This window comes from Phodopus roborovskii, unplaced genomic scaffold (genome assembly GCF_943737965.1).
Source record: "Phodopus roborovskii unplaced genomic scaffold, PHOROB, whole genome shotgun sequence".
In the NCBI taxonomy this organism is placed as follows: Eukaryota; Metazoa; Chordata; class Mammalia; order Rodentia; family Cricetidae; genus Phodopus; species Phodopus roborovskii.
Window position 1 is genome coordinate 33,173 of NW_026126999.1, and position 16,952 is coordinate 50,124.

A 16,952-nucleotide genomic window follows, 5' to 3' on the forward strand; every position below is an offset into this window, starting at 1 on the left:
TGGTGAGTCCACTGTTAATGAATCATAAGAGTTTCTAGTTTCCCTGTATGAGAGAGTCCAAACTCCTTAGCACTGTTGGCAAGACCTTGAGAGTTTTTGTTTGTTTGTTTGTTTTGGGTTGTGTTGCAATTCTTGTCCTTTAAAAAAGAAAGATTTTATTTTATTTCATATTCTACATATACATATGCATATGTACATACATACATACAAAATGTATATACATAATACATAGTTGGGACTGGGGTTGTGGATGGCTGTGAACCACCATCTGGGTGCTGGAGACTGGACCCATGGTCTCTACAAGAACAGCCAGAGCTTTTAGCTGTTGAGCCATTGCTGCAGCCTCCCTTTTGAGATGGGGTTTAGCTAGGTTGATTGTTTAGGTTGGGTCTTTAGTCTCCCTGCTTCAGCCTCTCAAGTTGGTAGGTTACAGGTGCATCCCACCCTCCTGATTCATGTTGACATCTAATTACCACTACATTATTTGAGATTTGATTTGAGGGAATTTCAGTGTGCTGATAAGAATGTAAATTCTACAGCTGTTATATGAGTAAGCTTTTAAACATTATAATTGATCTTTTATCATTCTACAGTGATCTTTCTTTCTCTTTTTACAGTAACAAAACAAAGCAAAGGTACGTCCCCATGGAGAAACTGGCATTTGACTGTATGTGGAGAGCTCCTTGGCTGACCAGTTCAGCTTAGTGTCTTCTGACTCTACAATGTGTGAAAGGGAAATGAAATCTGTAGAAGCTATAATTTGAGACCCAACATTTTGTGGGCAAGCAATCTGAAGAGGGTATTCTGTGGAGATGTTGGGAACCCCAGTGATCACATGGCCTCTGGGATGATCATTTGACAGCTCTGAGTGTGATGGATAGGAAGGTAGGTGTAACAAATGCATTTTTAATTTAGGGGGCTCTTCGATCTAAAGTGGGTTTAGCGGGATGTAACCACAATGTGGATGGAAGAGTATCCTAACACAATCCAAGAATGTAGTCCTGTGAGAATTCTGAGTGCTGGGGCTGGAGATAAGGCTCGGTGGTTAAGAGTACTGGCTGCTCTTCCAGAGGACATGGGTTCAATTCCCAGCACCCACAAGGCAGCTCACAACCGTCTGTAATCCAGCTCCAGGGGAATTGACACCCATGACAAAACAACAACGCACATAAAATTAAAAGAAAAAAATGGAAAAGAGAAGAAACATTCTAAAGAAAGAAAAACAATTCTGAGTACCTGTGAGAAAACTTCCAAGAAAATAAAAGTCTCGTGACCTCAGTTTCTCCAAAACACCGAATTGTTCTTGGAGGATTATTCTTCTACACCCCTCCCAGGTGTATCATATAGGAGTGAGTTTTCTTCAGATTATTCATTCCAACTGGCTATTAGTACTTATTTATACACCTCTATAGAAATTCATGGGGTTTTTTTCCATGTGCAGCCTGTTATTGTGATTATATTCAGTTTGAACTCATGAGAGCTTTACTCACATGATCTTTCTTAACGCTCAAAGTGGATATTGCCTGATGTTCTTAATAAAGTTGGCTGTTGTGTGAGACTTTATTCCCCCTTTTTAGGCTCCATTCTCCCAGGTTCCACTACCTTTAGATCGGTAAACTGAGGCACATCTGTATTTCATGATAGCATTACTTCACCTGTCTGATTTCCATAAGCACAACTGTTCTGTTGAGGTGACTCCCACTCATACCTAGAGATGTTCAACAGTGCATTTATATTTGTACCAGTTGTTCTGGATGTAAGTATGTCTAAACACACTGCATACTTTCCCCTCTCCTTCAATAGGCTCTGCCCAGGCTCTCAGATTTGATTGCACATGGTATTCACCCAAGAGCACCAGACTCACCCCCAAGATTTTCTGACAAAGGCTCCTTGAATCCAGTAGCATGGACACTGCAAATTTTCAATGCTCTGATGTGTCTAGAATGGCAGAGGTGATGGGCGCAATGAAAAAGAATAGAATAATGATAACATGACAATGTTCCTCTTTTCACCTTTGAGGGTACATGATTTTTGAGACCCTGTCAGTGACTGACCCTAGGAAGGCATGACAAGTGCAGAAAGGCAGTCACTATGCCTAGGTTGAGAGTAGGGGACAAACACTTAAGTGTTCAGGAATAGACTCTGATGTATTATCACAGGGTGTACCCACTGTTCGAGCCTAAAATCCATCTGATGAGAAAACCAGGAGTAAACACTTAGGTAAATAAATGCTGCTTCTCATATATTTAAGGACAGTGATCATTTTAAAATGAAAATAAGAAGGCAGCTATGATAGTGAACAATTTGTCCTGTGAGTTATTGTCCTCTGTTAAAGACTCAACTGTTGGAAAGACATCATCACTATCTACCTTTTTGATATGTATATTATTTTAACTTATGTGTATGTGTTTTGTGTACATGTTCATGCTGGTGAAAACAAGGATAGAAAAGGATACAACAAGGATGTTTTATCATCTGGAACTTGGATTTTCAGACACTGTAGGCTTTCCAACGTGGATTCTGGGAACCTTATTTTGTTTCTCTGCAAATGTAGCAAGTGTTTAGCCAGAGAATTTTCTCTTTACTACCACCACCTGCCACATCAAAGACCTTTCCAGTGCCTACTTTTGTCATTGGGAAAAAGAGAGAAATAAAAGATCTCTCTGGTCGATGTTCCAAGTGATGTCTAAGTGTCTTCAGAGGTGTCTGCACAGATGGATCCAAAGAAGTCCTTCAATTCCATGAGCTCGGCTTGTTAGTACAGGAGGGAACTCTCAGTCTGGATAACCTTGATCCACTTTATTATGATAAAAAAGAAAAGAAAACAGACAAATTGACATAATGGATGAATAACAGCCATTAATATGGAGTGTTTTCAGTTATACACTGCTCTGTGTGACTTATGTACATTTTAGAAAGCATTACTATACAGAGGTGAATGAAGGTGGCTGTGAGTGATGTTTGTAGAAAAGTTACAGTTCCTTGTACCCTTGTGGATCATCTGACCCTGAAACCCCAGGGATGGGAATGTCTGTTCAGATTCCTTGTACAGTTTAGCGTTGCCACAGCCCACTGTGAGGAACCTTTGCATTCCCAACATAACTCTCCCTTCGTGGACACTAAATCCCGGTAGTATTTACAGTGTAGTACAGTGTAGTAATACAAAAATTACACACTCACTGTGGCTTCAATGAGAAGAATTGTAATGTGTTGCCCTAGGTGCTTCAAAAACCTCTGACACTGGATGAAAAGCAATTAGTATCTTGTTTTCTTTTGAGAAAAAAAAAAACAAAACCAAAAATAACAACAAAAAACAAACAAACATAAACCGAAGTGCTTGTTTGGCTCCTCAGGGTTATGGTCAAGTTTCTAATGACAGCTTACCTTGAATTCTAGGACTTCCTAGAGTCTAGGTGACAATGATCTTCAGTACTGGCCTTAACCGCTGACGACAAGAAGGCTACAAGTTGTAGTCTTCAGATGGCAAATAATGGAGGGAGTCTTCTAAGGGATGTGGTCCCCTCCCCAAGGTAGTCTTCTTTTTCTAAGCTCCCTAATCCTCTTTACAGATTCAGGAGGTCCCAGACCAGCACTCCAGCCAAGGTGTCCCCACCAGCAGGCAGCAACTGTGAAACAGATAGTGGCTGACTTCCGTCCCTGGGAGGTCCATTCTTAGACCACTGGGGATGAACCTCCCCTCTTGAGGCAATTCCAGATGAAAATCCCCAGGGCCAGCAGGGTGATGCACATGGTAGATGAAGCCACCAGCAAACCGATGACAGCTGGTGCATGTGGGGGTAATCCTTGGTCACCAGCTGCCCCTGGGAGAAGAGATTGAGCATCAGGGGAAGGTCCCTCCTATCAAGTCCAAGAGAACTGTTCACCCAAGCCTGGTGTACAGTGTGGCACACCAAAGGATACTGGTACTTCTAGGGAAAGGCCCACTGTGATGCTTTGGGCATCTCTTGCTCTCTCCATGCATCATGGTTAAAAACTCCCAGCCCACTTCTGCTGTGCTAAATTGAGCATCTGTGAAATACTCACATGGAGCCTTCTCACAGCACAGCAATAGTCCCCTGTGTTCTGAGTGACTGTGTGGTCTCTGCCTTATTCCCCAGCCCTGCAGGAACATTGGGTACCTGAGTGCCATCCCAGGCTTGGTACTGCAGTGTCCCTGAGAGGATATAGTCACTCAGGTAGAAGACATAGAGGCTGATGATGAGTATTGGACTCACAAACGCCCACATGGCCTTCCAGTACCAGTTGAGGGAGCGGCAAGTCATGGCCTGAAGGTCACTTTCAAATCTGTTGGGAGCACAGAGAGAGACAGATTTATTCATGCTCTGGAGGGAGGGACTCTAGTTTGCATACCTTCTGCCCTTGGGAAGATGCTGTTCTGGTTTGATGTTTGAATGTGACCCCAACCCATCTGATCCTCTCTGGGGGAGCTATTGAGGTAAAGGGAAAAGGGCTGAGGCTGCCTGAGGATGACCAATGAAGAACTGGTCATGAGACATCATCTCCCCCGGTGTTGGCCTTCAGAGGTCCCAGGTGTGGACCAGAGGTTAGTTCCCAGAGAAGGTGGGGGGAGGGGGTGCCAGCCCTCTCAGTCCACAGGGCTACGGTGAGATTCCCTCTGCCCTCCCACTCTGTCCATCAGTGATGGTTCCGAGTATACTCTACTGCCTCCTAGAGATGGTCACTATGTGCTTGGAAGGGCCTGGCCTTGGCATGGGAGAGCAGGCAGAGTTAGAGCAGGAACAAAGCTGCTAGGCTTAAACTCAAGACCACCCTCTGCCTTCTCATCGTGGATATATTCTATCATAATGGCTGAAAGTCTGGGAATGCTAAAGATAGCCCCTGAGACTGTGAGAAATGGACTTAAATGTGGTGTGGGGCCCTAGATAAGGATTGGTTTGGGAAGAAACTACAATTTACATAGATGCTCTCACATGCCAGGCTCTGGTCATGTACCAGAGCAGATTAAGCCTCTAAGGTAGTAGTCAGAGATCCCTTATATACGGGGGTACCAGGGCTTAGTGTTGTCAGATAACTGCACAACATGGCAGAGTCAATATTTGACTCTTTCCAGGTTTTCTTCTGACTTCCTAAGGCTTTCCATGGTGCCTCTGAATTCATAGTAGCCCTTCCCACTGCCATACCATACAATATCAGCCACTGGGAGGCTCCCTCAGGAGAGGATTAAGTGCTGGATTGGGAGCTACATGCATTTGTACTGTGGACCACAGAGACCCAATTTCAGGAAAAAAAAAAAAAACCAAGTGCTATCAGGCTTCGAGGAGCGGGGAAGAGGACACTTCCCACATGATAGCTAGGACATGTGATCAGATGTGACATTATCTATCCTGGACATAGAGCCATCAGAGGCAGAGGAGGGTTCTCATGATCCTGGCTGGGTGGCAAGATGTTGAAATTAAAAATGGGTCTCTGTGGTGCACATTACATGTGCATAAAGCACCTAGAACAACTTACCCAAGTGGAACCGAGTATTACCCTAGCAGGAGCACAGCTACACCCCTGCAGCCTTTCTGGAGTTGTCTTAGAAGCACATGGTCCCTAATTAGACCCTTCCACTGATTGTCTTGCCTTTCGCCACTCTCCCATGCCCTGCCTCCACTGCCTGGTGTCCTGATCTGAAATGGCCTCCTTGGGCAGGTAGCTGGAGATGACCTTGCTGTCCGTCAGAGGGGTGAGGATGGCCGCTGTGTTTCCAAGCATGCTCCCAAAACCCATCAGCAGCAGCATGAAGATGTAGAGAACTGACCAGAGCTGGGACACTTCCATGTTTTTAATGGCCTCAGTGTAGACGATGAAGGCCAGGCCCGTGCCCTGAACAGCCTGCTGATGATTAAAAGACACCAGATATACATGTGAGTCAGAGGGGACAAGAATGAAACACCATAGTTCGGATGTGGAATGTCTACCCTCCCTGTCTTGCTGCACTCTTCGAGGTGTGTAACTGTAACACCAAAAATAAAAACCCAGAGACAGATATTGGTGTTCAAGCTTCAAGCTGAGGTCAGAGAAGCAAAGCAGCTGAGCCACTAGGTCTTACATCTACCTCAGTCCAAAAGGGGTGATCCTGTCTCCACAAGGACTCCAGCAAACCTCAGACTGCTGCCTATCCTCGGGGTGGCTAGAGATTAAATCTCACAATGCTGCCTGAGACACTGGATTCCTGTCTTTCATATGCCTCTCTAGAGCAGGGATTAAAGGCATGAGCTCTGTTAAATCTTTCAGACTGATTCACTCTAGTGTATCCCTGGGAGGTCTCTAACTCACAGAAATCCACCCAAAGGCATGTGGATACTGCCTGGCTAGCTAGTATGGTTTCTGTGATTAAAGGTATGTATCACCATTGCCTGACCTCTATAGCTTGTGGCTGGCTTTGCTTTCTGAATCCTCAGGCAAGCTTTGATAAGTCATAAGTAATATATCACCACATATAACTTTCAGAGCTGGGCTCTCACTGGAGAAAGTAGATCATTGGGTAAGTGTCTTGAGATTGTATAGCCCGCTGTCATTTCCTGTCTGTTCTTTGCTTCCTTGTCCATCAATAGTTAAAATCTTAGGCTCATGAGTCTATTGTCATGAATTGTACAATCCTTCTCCACCATGTTAGATTGTGCCTTTCAATCCAGAAATAAAATAAGTGCCTCACTCATGACCATGTTAGGTATTTGGTTATAGCAACACAATTTTGTATTGACTAATACAAAAATGAAATAAGCTAAATGGTATAAGCAAAGGGGGAATAGTAGGCTTCAGGAGCAGATGAGGATAACATGACACTGAACATTTTAAGTGAATATTAGATATCACACAATTATTTCACTATTATTAGCAGGAGCCATCAATTCTAAACAATGTCAGTGTTAAAATACACCCTACTGGGGTACTCTGAACTCACTTTCCTGCCCATGACTACCACCGAAAGCACCACATTGTAGACAATTGGAATCAATGACTTAAAAAAATAGTGTTTTCAATGATTAACATAATTATTGGTTTAAAATGTCACTGTAATGTTAATATTGAATTAGACATGGTTGAAGAGAGAATTAGTGGGCAGGGAGTTATTTCTCAGTGTAATTCTGTTCAATAGAATGTAGTTTGACCTAAAGATGTCTTTGTACACTGTGAACCTTAAGCTAATCACATCAGCCAGCCTCTAAGAGCCAGGTAGCCAACTGCTTAAAACCAGGTTCAAAGAAAGCAAATATAAGTTTTACCCAATGAGCACTCTGTATACTTCTTTTCTATTTTCTTTTTAAAATTTTATTTTATATGAATTGGTGTTTTGCTCGCATGCATGTGGTGTTTGTGTGTGTGTGTGAGAGAGAGAGAGAGCGAGAGAGAGAGAGAGAGAGAGAGAGAGAGAGAGAAAGAAAGAGAGAGATTCTTTAGAGCTTGAGTTACAGGGTGCTGAGAATTGAACCCATGTCCTCTGGAAAAGCGGATAGTTTCCTGAACCACTGAGCCATCTCTCCAGCCCCCTCATTTCCACTTTCTATATTTAATTTTCTTTTCTTTTGATATCCTGCACATGTGAGGGTAGAACATTCTGAATTTCATTTTGCCCAGTATGTTTTCTAACTAAAGAATCAAGCCAATTAAAATCTATGAAAGTGATTCTGTCTTACTTTTCTGTTGTGACAAAATGCCATGACCAAGGCCACAGAAAATAAAGTGTTTAATTTGGGGTGCATGTTTACAGAGGGTTAGAGTCCATGGCCATCATGGTGAGGACATGGCAGCTGGCAGGCAGGCATGGTGTTGGCCCATGAGCGCTTATATCCCTTTCTGCAAACAGGAACCAGAGGGAGCTATTTGGGAATGGCCTGGGCTTCTGAAACCTCAGGCCCACTGCCAGCATCAGAACTCCTCCAATGAGGCCACACTTCTTAATCCTTCCCAAAGAACTGTACCAAATGGGGGGCAAGTATTCAAACATATGCACATATGGGGGGCATTCTCATTCAAACCACCACACCCCACACCTTGTCTGCCATAGGCTTGTGGCCATATCATAATGCAAAATGACTTTCGTCTAACTCTAACAGTCCCCACAGTCTTTCATGGTGTGAACACTATTTTAAGTTTCTTCTGAGACCCAAGGCAACTTTTCATTATAACTCCTTGTAAAATCAAAAAGTAAATTATAAACTTCAATGTAAAACAGCATAGAATATACATTACCATTTCAAAAGGGAGGAATGGTAATATAGTTAGAAAATACTGGAGCAAGGCATGACAGAAATCCAGCGGGGCAATCTTCAAATCCTGTATCTCTAATCTATTTCTAATAGGCAAATGGAAATTCAGGAGGGCAAACTCCAAATCCTATAGCTCTAATCTGCTGCCAATGGGCTTAGATGGCTCTTCCCTTCAAGTTCCGCTGGCTACAACATGTGTCTTTCTCTCTTGATTTGGTCCCAAGCTTCTTGGTAAGTCTATGATTTTGACATTTCCAAGATCTTGAGGTCTCCAATGCAATCCAGGCTTCATTTTCATAAATTCACATATAGCTTCTCTGGTTTCCTTGAAGGGATTCCCATGCCAAACACCTCGCTTCAGAGGATTTTCTTAACTGCGGAGGAAGATTCCACAACTCCTTTACTCCAGTATCATTCAGGGATCTAAAGCCAGAATGACCTGGCCAATGAAGCCAAGTTCAGCCATTTTGGTTGGAGCCTGTTCCCCTTCTTGAATTATATTTGCATAACATTTTCCCCCATTGCAGCTTTATAGAAATACAAAAGGCATTTCCTTTATGCAAGTTTTCGGGTTAGCTGGGTGGGGTCTTCACCCAAAGACAACACTCCCTTTATTCCATTTCACACTAGGCCTCTCCTTATCTCTTTCAGTACAGACATCAAATTTCTTGGTGCTTTTTCCCCTCCTCAAACTATACATTTTGTGTTTCTTTTTGCCCTGCTTATTATTTTTTATGGTAGCTCTGCATGAATGTGATTACTAATAACCATGCAACAGAGTTAATATTAGGCTGTTTTGAAATATCCTCTGCCTATAAAATTAGTCCAACTATTTCAATTTGCCCTCAGGCAGAAAGCATCCTCATTTTTTCCCCAAGCACCACAAGAATGGTTTCTAACACTGTCACTAATTTTGTTGCCCTCTGAAGTTTCTTGAGCTAAGCATCCATAACCCTCAATGATCTTAGCACTGTTGTCTCCAAGCTCTTACTAGGATGTCCATTCAGCCCTGCTTATAGCAGTCAACAGCTTTCCTAATCCAATTTCCCCAGGTTTTCCATATTCCTTCCAAAAGCAGCATGGCTAGCTTCCTGTCACAGCAATGCCCACCCCTTAGTACCAACATTTGTCTTCCTCTTATTAAAAAGAAAGTGTTTAATTTGGGGCTGCAGAAGGTTAGAATCCATGATCATCATGAGGAAAGCATAGCAGCAGGCAGCAGGCAGGCAGGCAGGTAGGCATGCAGGCAGCAGGTAGGCAGGCAGGCAGCAGTCAGGCAGGAAGGCAGGCAGAAAGACACACCTCTTCCAACAAGGCCACACCTCTTAATCCTTCCTAAACCGTTCTACCAGCTAGGGAACAAGTATTTAAACATGTGAGTTTATGGGGACATTCTCATTAAACTACCTCAGATTCCCTTTTAACAACATAGAAGATAACCCAAAGAAATGATGACATGGATAGTGTAATATGCAATCAAAAAGTTATAAGACCTGTGGAATAGGAGGGAAAAGATTAACATAAATCTAAATGAAGATTTTCAAGGAGAAAAGAGCATTCATTGTCTGCTCTGCCAAATGACCTGGGTTCAATTCCCAGTACCCACAGTGGCTTACAGAGTGGCTAACTCTGATTCCAGAGATCTGACAGCATTTTCCGACTTCTATGGGCACTGGGAATGCACATGGTTCATGTAGACAAAATACACATAAAACAATGTTTAAAAAGACTGTTATACATTGACAGGCAGTGATAGAATACGCCTTTAATACCAGCAATCAGGAAGCAGAGGCAGGCAGATCTCTGTTTGAGGCCAGCCTGGTCTACAGAGGAAGTTCCAGGAGAGTCTAGGCTACACAGAAAAAGCCTGCCTCAAAAAGAAGCAAGCAAGTAAACAAGCAGACAAATAAAAAATAAGAAATACAGAATGAAAGAAAGAAAACAAATGGGGCCAAAAACATATGTTTATATGGAAGCAAAATCTAACAAAATTTACAATCCTTAGAACTTGCCCTTTCCAGGCATGATGGCTCACACCTTTAATCCCAGAACTCAGGAGGCAGAGACTGTCAGATCTATGTGAGTTCAAGGCTAGCCTGGTCTACAAAACAAGTTTTAGGACAGCCAGAGGTGTTACACAGAGAAACTCTGTCTTGAGCAGACATCCTTCTCCACCCCCCAGATAAACAAACTTGCCTTATAGAACAATATTTTAAAAGAAGATTTATTTAGTTATATGTATATGTACATGTATATGTATATGTACATGTTTTTGTACCATGTCTGTGCAGGTGCCCACAAGGCCAGAAGGAAACATCAGATTCTCTGGAGTTGACTTTGAAGTACTTGATGTGAGTGTTGGGAACTAAACTCCGGTCTTCTGGAAGAACACCAAGATTTTCTAACTGCTGAACCATCTCTTTAGCCCCACAGGAAGGTATTTTAAAGCTAGTTCCTCTCTCCCAAAGATAGCTGGAATGCAAGAAAGAGTATTTACAAATAAAATTGTGTGTGTGTGTATGTGTGTGTGTGTGTGTGTGTGTGTGTGTGTGTCCATCCCTGGAGCCAGAGACTGATCTCAGTGCCTTGTGCATCCTAAGTTTGCGGTATTTAGAAAGTTATAGGCTCAAAGGGCCTGAACTGCATGACGATAATGTTTAAAATGGAAGAGGGGAACCAGGTCTGGCACACACCTGGAAGGAGATATGAAAGTCCAAATTTCAAACAGTAGAGAATATATACTAGAAAGGAAAGGAAATAAGAGAGAGAGAGAGAGAGAGAGAGAGAGAGAGAGAGAAAGAGAGAGAGAATGGCAGGAGCAGGGGAAAGAAATAATTCTAAAACTATAAAATAAAATAAAATCAGTAATTATAACATCTTAGACATAAAGCCAATCTCAAAAACAAAAGCGAGGAAAAACTAAGTGTCAGAACCAAAAGAAGGGAACTGAATGGATGCCAAAGTTTAGAACAGGAGCCATAGATGCACAAGTGGGATCTAGATCTCGAATCCTGGGTGTCAGCGTCTGCGTGTCTGTGTTGTGCAGGAATGGAGGGTCAGGCTATAGATCCTATAGGCAGGGCTCAGAGCTTTACAATGGTGCTGGTTAGTTTTATGTCAACTTAACACAAACTAGAGTTATCTGAAAGGAGGGGACCACAACTGAGAAGATGCTTCCATAAGTTGCAGGGCATTTTCTTAATTAGTGATGGGGAGGGGAGCAGCCCATTGTGGCTGTTGCCATCCTTGGCCTGGTGGTACTGAGTTCTTAAAGAACGTAAGCTGATCATGCCATGAGCAAGCCAGTAAGCAGCAACCCTCTGTGGCCTCTACATCAGTTCTTATCTACAGGAATCTACCTTGAGTTCCTGATGGAGGTGTAAGCCAAATAAACCCTTTCCTCCCCAACTTGCTTTGGGTCATGGCCTTTCCTCATAGCAATTATTACTCTAACTAGAACAACAAGCAAAAGGAGGAAAGTGTTGTATCTCTCCGTGGACAATGGTAAACCCCAGAAAACAAAACAAAACAAAACAAACAAACAAACAAACAAAAAAACCAACCAACTACTCCCTAACCTAACCAATAAGCAAAGGCCATGGAAACTTTATCCTGGCCTTGAAAGTATTCTCTAAAAGCAGTCTGACAAAGCCTTTATAGTAAATCAAAGAACTAGTCAGAGTGTTCACCTAACACTTGGAATTTCACTGTGTTCAAAGTACAGGAAAACAATTGTGCCTGAGACTCCAATAAAATCAGTAATAATAGTGAAACCACAATAAAAAAGGGTTGAAATACAGACACTTAAAAGAAATGTGCTAAATCATATCCGCAGGTTATAGGATAGTTTATAGAGTAAACAGAAGCAATCTGTAGTTGTGAGAATTCATTAGGAAATGCATCAAGATTTCAAGGTACAAGACTAACATAAAAAAATGTTTGTTTCTTCTGCCACCAACATAAACAACCGTAGAAATAAGGAGAAAGACACTATTTACAATAGCAATGTAACAGAAGATATGCAAAGACATTCACAAAGGAAATTATCTGACAGAGTTAGGTGAATGAGAGAAAGCATGTTCCTAAATCAAAACCCAATCCCCTGGAACAAAGACGGAGGGAGAGATAACACTCTTCCATATCCCTACAGAGTTTAACTAAAAGGTGAGCCACAAGAGAAGGCCACAGTCAACAACAGAGAGTAAGAAAACATAAAAACCAAAAATACTTAATGTTAGATTTACAAGGCCATCCAGGGCTACATGAGAAGTGAATCAGTCTAAAAGAGAAACAGAGCTCACAGCTTTAAACCCCAGCACTAATATATAAGATAGGAGCAGGGCATTAAGGATTTAGTCTTGGCAATTTGTCTCTAGCTTGCTATGGATAATATCTCTCCAGCCCTGGTACAGGACCGAGCTCTCTGGTAGCCTAGATGCTTTGCTTCTCTGATCTTCATTGCTTTATTAGTTCATAAACAATGTATCAACCACAATCATCTTACTTGAGCAGCTTTTTATGACTATTCTTTTTGCACTTTTATAGTAATTCCTCTATTCTTACACCTCAAACATGTATTTTCCCTCTAAATTATACCAGAAAGAAGGGGTAAAGAGGGAGGATAGAGAGAGGGTGAATAAGAATAAGGAACAATGATACTTATGTATTAAAATGCCATAATTAAATTTGGTTTTTATGTATTTACTATTTTAAAATTGTCATTACTTTGTAAAACTGCTAACAAAACAATATTATTTATTTAAGTCTCCCCCTTACTCTGTGAATGTGTGTGTGAGTTCCTAAATATTTTCTTCATGATATTGACTATTTCTTTTATTGCACAGAAAGTTCTTTCTTTGATGTAATCCTACTGGTTTTTACTTTGTTGCAAGTTTTCGGGTCTTATTCCAAAACATAGGTACACAAAAATCTAAGTCTTCAAGTGTTTCGCCTTAGACTTTTCATACTTTGGACTTTTGTACAGCATGTGAGATGTGGCTCTAGCATCAGCAATTGATTTGATGGCTTTCCAATGTATTCTCGTGGTGTCTTTGACAGAAATATGTGGTTTTCCAGGTACTCTACTATGTTCTACTTGTCTCCTTGTCTTTTCTCAAGCCAATACCAGACACATTGTAGACAGACTTAAAATCAGGTATTAATATGACTTCAGTTTCGTTCTTTTATTCAATAGTGTCATGTAGATTTTAAATTTTTTTTCTGATTCTATGAATATTACTATTGGTAAGGATTGAACTGGATCTGTAAACTGTCTTGGGTAGTATGTACACTTTAATAATAATAATAATAATAATAATAATAATAATACCAACTCTGTGATGGTTTGAATGAGAATGGCCCCCACAGGCTCATATATTTGAGCCCTTGGTTCACAGTGGGTAGAACTATTTTAGAAGGTTAGGAGAAGTGGCCTTGTTGAAGGGAGTGTGTATGCCACTGAGGGAGCCCAGGTTGAACCCAATCTCTCTCTTTCTTCTCCCATCTCCTACCTCCTCCTCCTTCTCCATTCACCCTTCCCCTCCCTCTGCCTCTTGCCTGTGGATTAGATATAAGCAGGCATTCTTCCTGCCTGCCTGCTGCCACACTTCCTGCCACAATCATAGACTCAAAGAAACTGTAAGCAAAGTCTCAATTAAATTCTTCTTTTTGATAAGCATAGTACAGAGTACATAGTACATAGTACAGAGTACAGAGTACATAAAACATAGTGTCTCTTCACAGGAACAGAAAATTAACTAGGACATCTTCTGCTCCATAGAGTATCTTTCCTTTCCTGGAGTCATCTTGACATCTTTCATTAATATTTTCACAGTTTTATTGCCAATACCTCTCATTCCCTTAATTCTTTTTATTCAGAGCTCAAACAACTGGAGAGCAAAGAGTCCACCTTAAAAAATGGGCAAAGAAATGGGCTACATAGACATTTATTTAAAAAGACATGAGGGGACTTTAGGGTTGGCTCAGTGGTTAAGAGCGCCTGCTGTTCCTGCCGAGGACCTGGGTTCAGTTTCCAGCACCCACCTGGCAACTCATAACCACTGTCATAGCCCTCTTCTTATCCCTGCGAGTGTCAGACATACATGTGGCATACACATACACATGCAAGCAAAATACTCATATGTGTCAAATAAAATAAATACATCTAAAAAGTTAAGACACAAATAGCCAGCAAATATATGAACAAAAATTCAGCATCATTAATCTTCAAGGGAATACAAATAAAAACCACAATTAGATATTATTGCAAAGGGATCTTAAAAGCCATGTGTCAAGGATATAGCAGCACTCTCATTTTTACTGTGATATTCCTTTAAAAAAAATCTAGGATATAAGACCATCCATGGAAAGTGAACATATAGAAATCACATGGTATGTATCCACAAAGGAATACTACTTAGCCATAAAAAGAATGAAATCTTGTCACATGTAAAGGTATAGACAAGTTCAGGCATCATGGTAAATAAAACAAATCATAGACAAATAATGCATTTTTTGCACTCATTTGTAGAAAGTGGTAAATGAACCTCCAAGAAGATGGGAAAGGCAGCGAGGGAAGACAGAGGTTAGACAAGAGTCACCAAAATACAGGAATTAGAAGCAGAAATCATTGCTTCTTTGCCCAGCACTATAGGTAACTCTAATCTACAAGAATCCATGATACATAAAAATAACTAGAAGAGTAAAAAAATGTATATATAATTCATGTATGAGGAGAAGGAAATGTTAGTGGCATTGGTCTAGCTGCTATGTGTTTCATACTTGTATCAAAGCATCAGGCCCTTCATAAGCAAGCACGGATATTATGTTAATAAATAAAATTTAAAAACAATGTATCATGGGCATAAAACTGTAAGGGATTTTGCCTAGATTCATAGACAAAAACAAAACGAAACAAAACTTTTCACAAGGTTGGTTTTGTTTTATCAATCTTCTTTTAGGTTGGATCCACCTCTGAGAAACCCAGCTAGTAACCCATATCTTGATATGCTTGAATTAATCTCAGACTTCCATTTCTTCCTTGGCATGGCACCATACTTCATGAACTTCTAAGACTGTCAGAAGGACACTGAGAAAGTGGGATATATGTTTACCATGGCTGCTTACACATTTAGGGGGTTAGTGAATTTACCCAAATATCTAATATGTCAAACCAGGTGAGATGCAAATGGATAAGAGTCTTTTTGCCAGTGATGTGAAAGAAATTCAGGGGCATGGAGGAGGTCTGATCCCGGTCCATTACACTGGGCACTTAGAAGATATTTGGGGAAAACTCTGGACTTCCCCCCCTACCCCGCCAGTGGTCCGTGTTTCTTATGGGCTTTCTAGAGTCCTCACAAAGTGGCTTCCTTCTTTTTCTTGTGGGAAGGATGGCTGGACATGTGATCTAGCTTTAGCTTAACCTATCAGGAGAAATAACACTGACCAGTAAGTAAAACTTCAGAGGAGAATAATGTCCAGACTCTACTTATTTTCACAACTATAAGAGGCCTGGAGAGGAAAGGACTGCTTTAATATTCAAGGGTACAGACATCGCCCTTAGATCTTTTGGATCATGCTTGGTCTAGGTTGGGACAGAGAAGATGCTGCAAGGTCTGAGCTCAGCTGAGAAAGAACACCCTGATTCTTATGCTCAGCTGTGAGGCAAAGTGCTGTGGGGCTAAGATGACTATGTGGGGCTGGCCACTATGGGGACTTAGAAAACAATGTGAAATGTCACGCCAGGCACAACATTGGTGTTGTCATGCAATATCTCAATGACATAGGTTGTTCTAAGCTTGATGCCTCATGAAAGAACAAAAGCAAACAAACATGTCAGTACTGGAGAAGGCAGGCAGGTGATCAGAAGAGTGAGATCTAGGGGTCTCATGGGATTCTCAGAAGAAGACAAATTGTAAATGACTAAGTCACAAAAGATGTGAAGAGAACATTCATGCTGCATTTCACCAATAGGATGGGAAGAGCTTGGAGTAAATCTGGTCTATGTCCTGAGTGTGCAGTCCCTGGCTGTGATTTTGTGAAGAATACTTTGCCTATCTAAGCCTTTTGGGAGTGACCTCATGTATCTACTCTGAGGGGCTGTTACAAGAATAAGACACCGTGATCAACTATGGATTTGCTTTGCTGAATAGCTGAGTATGGAACATTCACACCAGCTTGAAACAGGTATGGGTGATGGAAATACAGCAGATACTCCAGCCCTAGGATGAATGGAAACCTGGGCATTTCAACAGAAAGAACGAGCTTAGGCAAATAAAAGGCCTTTGCTGGGTATTTTGGCATATCTGTGGCCTAAAATCCCAACACTCAGAAGGCTGAGTCAGGAGGATCACTGAGTTTGAGGCCAACTTGGGCCGTTCAGCCAGTTTCATGCCAGCCTGAAGTACATAAGGAGACACTTTAAAAATAAAAGCCAAAACAAGAACTAAAACCCCATACCACACAACAGAACAAAACAAAACAAAACAAAACAAAACAAAACAAAAAACAAGGGAGAACCCAACAGTTCTGGGTAGTATTGATTTCCTGAAAGCACTTTGAAATGGGACCCCAAATCCAACTACACAATAAAGTCCCCAGAGGCTGGCTAGTCTGATGTTGAGGTTCCCTCCACAGAATAATAGCTCTGGCATTTGAGGTGCAAGGACTGAATAGCAGGGTGTTTGAATATCTCCATGAAATGACCTGGTACAGGTG

The 16,952-nt window shown here is 41.5% G+C and overlaps 1 pseudogene; it reads right to left on the bottom strand.

Annotated features, from left to right (window-relative positions):
- Positions 1–3,598: 3,598 nt before the first annotated feature.
- LOC127214754 (sodium- and chloride-dependent transporter XTRP3-like) overlaps positions 3,599–16,952 on the bottom strand; it is a 542,154-nt pseudogene continuing 528,800 nt past the window's right edge.